We start from the raw sequence: 6,000 nt of genomic DNA, 5'->3' as shown, positions 1-6,000 counted from the left end.
CCTTCTCGTGGTCATCGAGTCTCTCTTCATGTCGGTCTACTTAAGGCGCAGCACACCTGTGTACTTAATCAGCTCATGTTTACTACAATTCATATTGCTACCAAAGCCGCTCACCTTACTTCGTATGGCATTGCTGTGTTGCTATCGCATTCATTGCTTCGCACTTAGGGCGAAACTGTGACATTTTTTTTTTCCACCAGTACTCCAATCGTCTCTTGCTGATCTCTACGGCTGATCTGTTTATGTTTCCTTCCACTTTGAAACCAAGTGCATCTGGGAGTTGCACGTTACCTACGGTTCTCGCTGGGTGGATCCCGTCGCATTCCATCAGGATGTGCTGAGTGGTTTCTGGATCTTTACTGCAGCATGCACATGTCTCATCTAGTTCCGAATATTTGTTCCGATATGTTTTCGTCCTTAGGCAACCGGCTCGAGCCTCAAATAGCAAGGCACTGCCCTTTGTGTTATCGTGCAGATTTTCCCTTCTAATTTCTTTCTTCTCATTCTTGTAAATCGCCATTGTCCTTTTTGTTTCCATTCTTTGCATCCAATTCACTGTCTCTATTTCTCTCACTTTCTTTCTGATGACTCCTGGTTGTCTATTTGCAGTTTCGATTATCCATGAACCAGCCCTGCACCTTTTGAAACGAACGGCGTGGTTCAGCGGGCGCCATTGCTGCACCGCTGAAACGAATGGCAGGGTGCAGCACCTCGTGAACTGGTTCAGGCGGTGCAGGCGAATCGAACGTACCGCCTATCCCTTCTCTCTCGTTTCCATGTAGATCGTCGCGCTGCTAACTAAAGATGCAACTTTACCAACAGGCCCGTTCAGCCACCCTTGCGAGCCACATATCTTAGGTGCCCTATGTTGTGAGGTACCTCCGAGACTCTCACGCCCACTTCACCAGCCGCCCGACTTATGGCAGCACCTGTCTGGCGTTCTCCCCTGCTTTCCTGCCCGCGGTGGCGTTGTGAACTAAAATATGCGACCGAGAGATGGCGCTGGCAGAATCAAAACTAATCCTGACTATGCATGGGAATGTTGCAATAGAACAGAGGGCAGCAGAAAAGGGGGTGGTATTGGTGCATTCATTCATAAAAGTATGAATTGGCAAAGGGTCAAACAGGAATGCAAGGAGCATTTATGGCTAAAAGGGAAAGTTGCAGGAGAGCAGACACTCCTTGGCTTTGTATACCTGTGGACAGGAGCAATGCCAGCCATCCCCTGGGTGGATGGCTGGCAGGCGCTCCGCGTACGGGTTTGTACCTATCTGCCACGCCTAGCACGCCACCCAGGGCGATCCCCCTCTTTCTCTTCACTCCTCTCCCCCCCCCCCCTTTTTTTTTCTTCAAGTGCAAATAAAGATATTATTATTATTATTATTATTATTATTATTATTATTATTATTATTATTATTATTATTATTATTATTATTATTAAATGCCAACGAGGAAAACAAAAAAATGCTGGAATGCATATCAAGTGACATTAATGAGCTAGGAAAAGGGTGCGAGATTATTATACTAGGAGATATGAACGCACACATAGAAGACATGGACGGGTACACAGACTCAACAGGCAACATGATGCTGGATATGTGTGAAATGCGTTGTATGCAGCAGTACTGAGAAGTGTGAAGGGAACATATAACATGGGAGGTAGGGAGCCTGCAGTCGACGATAGATTATGCACTAATGTCACATAGGATGCACGATAGGCTAAATGTAATGAGCATAGATGAATGTGGCTCCATGGAGAAGTCTAGGTAGTGATCACAAACGTATTAAGGTGAGTTTTAGAAGGGAAATGAAAGTGGGTAGGAGGCAAGATGAACAACCAGGTAGGATATTTTACTCGGAAAAGCAGCTTGAAATAGCAACCCAGCAAATTGAGGAAGTAATTTCAGCGGATACAAAAACAGAATCGACATATGCAAATTTAACAGGACTATTTGAGCTAGAGCTTACTAAGGTACGAGTCAGGACAAAAGGGAACAGAAGATGTAAACCCAAGAGCTGGTGGGATGAGGAGGTTAAGAAGGCTTAGAGAAACGTCAGGAAGCATCCAGGGAACACAGATATTCAAAGCAGAGGGGTGAACCAGAAGCTGATGTAGGCAGAAAATGGAATAACTTCTTAAACTGTAGAAGGGAAGCATCCAATTTGATCAATGAGAAGATCAGAAGAAAGGGGAGCCAATGGTTGTCAGAAGTAAACAAAAAGGATAGAAAAGCAGCGAAGAAATTTTGGAAACATCTCAACTCCTTGAGTAATAAGACTAGCCTAGAGCGGAGGTTTATAGTTACAGCTCAAGGTGTTCGACTAGAGGGAGATGAGGTAATGGAACATATAAGAACAATGATGACAGAAAAATTTAAAGAACGAAACATAGCATGTGCTCAATCAGGTGAGGATGGACTAGTCAGTGTGGTGGCTCCACTGGCACAAAGCGAGTGGGAAAGGGCAGAGAAGAGGGTTCCTAGTAGCACGTCGACAGGTCCTCATGGCATCCCAATTATGTTAATTTGATAAAGACATTGGGCCCAAAATCTAAGAAAGCATTAAGAGAGGCAGTGAGCAAAATGATAATGGACGGTAAAGCCCCCGACGGGTGGAGACTGAGCAGGATGAGCATGATATATAAGGGAAAGGGGGACAAAGCCGACATAAACAACTACCGTCCCATAACAGTGACGTCAGTGGTTAATTTACAGGGTGGTGATGCAGATTATAAAGGACAGACTGCAGGCATGGGTGGAGAGCGAGGAGGTGCTGGGGGAACTACAAAATGGGTTCCGAAAACAAAGAAGCTTAGAAGATAATCTGTTCTCATTGACACAGTGTATTGAAATAGCAGAAAAGGAACACAGGCCCCTATGGCTTGCATTTCTGGATATCAAGGGAGCCTATGACAGTGTAATCCAAAAGGATTTGTGGGACATACTGGGCACTCTAGATGTGGAAGATGGAGTAAGAAATCTTTTAAAAGATATCTATAAAAGTAACAAGGTGCTTATAAAATGGGAAATCAAGGTATCTGGGCCTATAGAGATACAGCAGGGGCTTCGGCAGGGGTGCCCTCGGTCACCTCTGTTGTTCATGCTGTATTTACAAGGATTGGAGAAAAAAATAGGGAGGAGCGGACTTGGCTTCAACCTTTCCTATTTCAAGCAAGGAGAATGGATTAAACAGTCATTACCAGGACTAATGTATGCGGATGACATTGTACTTATGGCTGACAGCAAGGAAGACTTGCAGAGATTAATGAACATCTGTGGTAAAGAGGGAGATAGCTTAGGTTTGAAGTTTAGTAAAGAAAAATCGGCAGTCATGACTTTTAATGATAATCAGGGCAGCGAGCATAGGATACAGGAGGTTACGCTGGAGGTGGTGGATAAGTACAAATATCTTGAAGTGTGGATAAACAATGGGGCTGAGTACCTAACGGAACATGAAAAATATGTGACGGCTAAAGGTAGCAGAAATGCAGCTGTGATGAAAAATAGGGCACTGTGGAATTACAATAGGTACGAAGTGGTGAGAGGGACTTGGAAAGGGGTGATGGTCCCTAGTTTGACTTTCGGCAATGCAGTCCTGTGCATGCATAGAGTTTCTAAATAAAATAGTAATATGAAACTCTATGTGTGCATGAGATCAGAGGTTCGAGCAAGGTTGGAAGTTAAGCAGCGAGGGGTAGGTAGACTGGCTCTGGGAGCACACGGAAATACACCAAATCCGGGGGTACAGGGTGACATATGGGATGGACGTCATTCGAGGGCAGGGAAGCCAGCAGCAAGATAGAATTTGAGGAGCGATTGAGAGAAATGGCAGAAAAGCAGTGGGCAAGCTAGGAGAGTTTTCAGTTATTTGTACATGAGGAATGTTGATACAAAATGGAGGAACCTGACCAGAAAACTGTCAATCAAATATTTGGACTGCAGGAGGGGTGCAAACCAGGAAACAGCGGTTAAGAAAAAGGTTAAGGAAACAGAGAGGGGTCTGTGGAAAACAGGGATGCAGACGAAATCAGCACTGGGAACATACCGAACTTTCAAGCAAGAAATTGCCAAATAAAATATCTACGATAATTCTAGGGGAAGCTCTTTGTTGTTTGAAGCCAGGACGGGAGTATTGCGGACTAAGATGTACCGAGTCAAGTACCAAGGTATAGACGCGTTGTGCTGTGCGTGTGGAGAAGAAGAGGAAACGGCTGAACACCTCATACTTTTCTTTAAAGGGCTTAACCCTACAGTGCAAAGCAACGGGGCTGATTTTTTCAAAGCATTGGGGTTCAGGGACAGTGAAGGCAAAATAGACTTTAAGCGGGTAGAAATAACCAAACAGAGGTTATCTGATTGGTGGATAAAATCAAGGCAGGGGTGAAATTTCACCCACCACAAAGTACAAAATATGTTAATAGTCATGGCTAGGTGGCGTGTGCCACCGCCCGGTTTAAAGGGTTCAGCCTCATCCATCCATCCATAATATCATCATCATTACGTAGTGAGCAATATGGCCGCTACGGTAGCGGTTCCTAGGGCTGGTCGCGCTGCTCGCTCGCTGGTTTGGGGCGTTTTGTTACCGCTTTCGGGGCGGTATTCGTGTGTACTGTACTCTAACGTGACTACAGATATCTGTATATGTCGCCAGGTGACCGAGAGGCCTCAACTGGCAATAAAACACTTCAAACAAGTATGCTTACATTGTGTATTGTCAATGGTGAATGAGGCAGTACATGCTCACAATTTTCGTACAGCTCAGGTGGACTTCATGTTGTCCGTCACTGAGTTTACAACATACAGAAACACAGATAACCATCTATTTAATTGAATGCAAAGCTGAAATCGAGCGAAGTTTTTTCATCGTGTTCGGCGTGCCGTAAAGCAGGGCGAGTGAAGGTTCAGACAGTGATATGTATGCTGAGCTGCTTGGCGTTTTACATTCTCTGCGTTCGACGATTTCAGCTAGATTAAAGAAAGGAACATTTAAAAATGCTCGGCAAAAATGTACTGACAGCAAGATAAGCTCGAGCTGCAATGTCCCGTTGCTCTCGTAGCACGAAGTGTAGGAGAAAAAAAAAAAAGGGGGGGGGGGGGGTTATGCTAAATTGTACATCACATATTTTCTGCTCTGGATATTCTTCTGCTGCACATTTAGTGCTCAGGTGCGGCAGTAAAGGCTTTGACACAAATGGAGTACTCGTAGGGAAACCAAGGAACGTTATGGAGATAGCAGTGCTTAGAAGGACTTCTGGAAATATTGTGTGAATAAACAAGGACACTAAATCAACATATAAGCAAGCCCAATTAATGCTCACAGATCCTTGGAAAATGGAATTTGTGGTTTCATGTTGAAAAAGCATCTCGGTATATGTATTCAAACAGGGCAAAGAGGTTGCAAGGAGATGAACACTTAAGTTGAGTAACAGGTGAGCAAGGGAAGCCTCAGCTTGGAGCCAGCGTTTCACCAAGCAAACATATTTGTGAGGGCCGAGACGAAGACAAGTTCCCACGCTGAGGTTTCCCGTGCTCGTCCACTGTTGATTAGCTGAATGTTAAGCTGAACTTATTCTGCGAGTACATTTCAAAATCTTTTTGGGAGCACACTGTGCTCGGGTTTGTCATCTGCTGTTTGAAGAGAAAGAATATTTGTTTTTAGTGATTTCTCAAGTTTGTGAAGTGTGAAATAGGCTGGCCGGTTGTGTGAGCTTGCCTTTTCTAGATATCTCTTATGGTGCAGTACTAGCCTAGTTATTGATTTCATGCAAACTGTATATGAGCCTCTTGTAGTAAATAAATGTAAAATAATGCGTATTTCCAGATCTAATTCTAATCCTAGCACTTGCCATGTTAACGTTCCCTTAGATTTTGTCATGACATATAAATCATCATCATCATCAGCCTATATTTTATGTCCACTGCAGGACGAAGGCCTCTCCCTGCGATCTCCAATTACCCCTGTCTTGCGCTAGCGTATTCCAACTTGCGCCTGCAAATTTCC

The sequence above is a fragment of the Dermacentor silvarum genome, chromosome 8 (genome assembly GCF_013339745.2).
Source record: "Dermacentor silvarum isolate Dsil-2018 chromosome 8, BIME_Dsil_1.4, whole genome shotgun sequence".
NCBI classification, from domain to species: domain Eukaryota; kingdom Metazoa; phylum Arthropoda; class Arachnida; order Ixodida; family Ixodidae; genus Dermacentor; species Dermacentor silvarum.
This window is presented reverse-complemented; position numbering follows the sequence as displayed.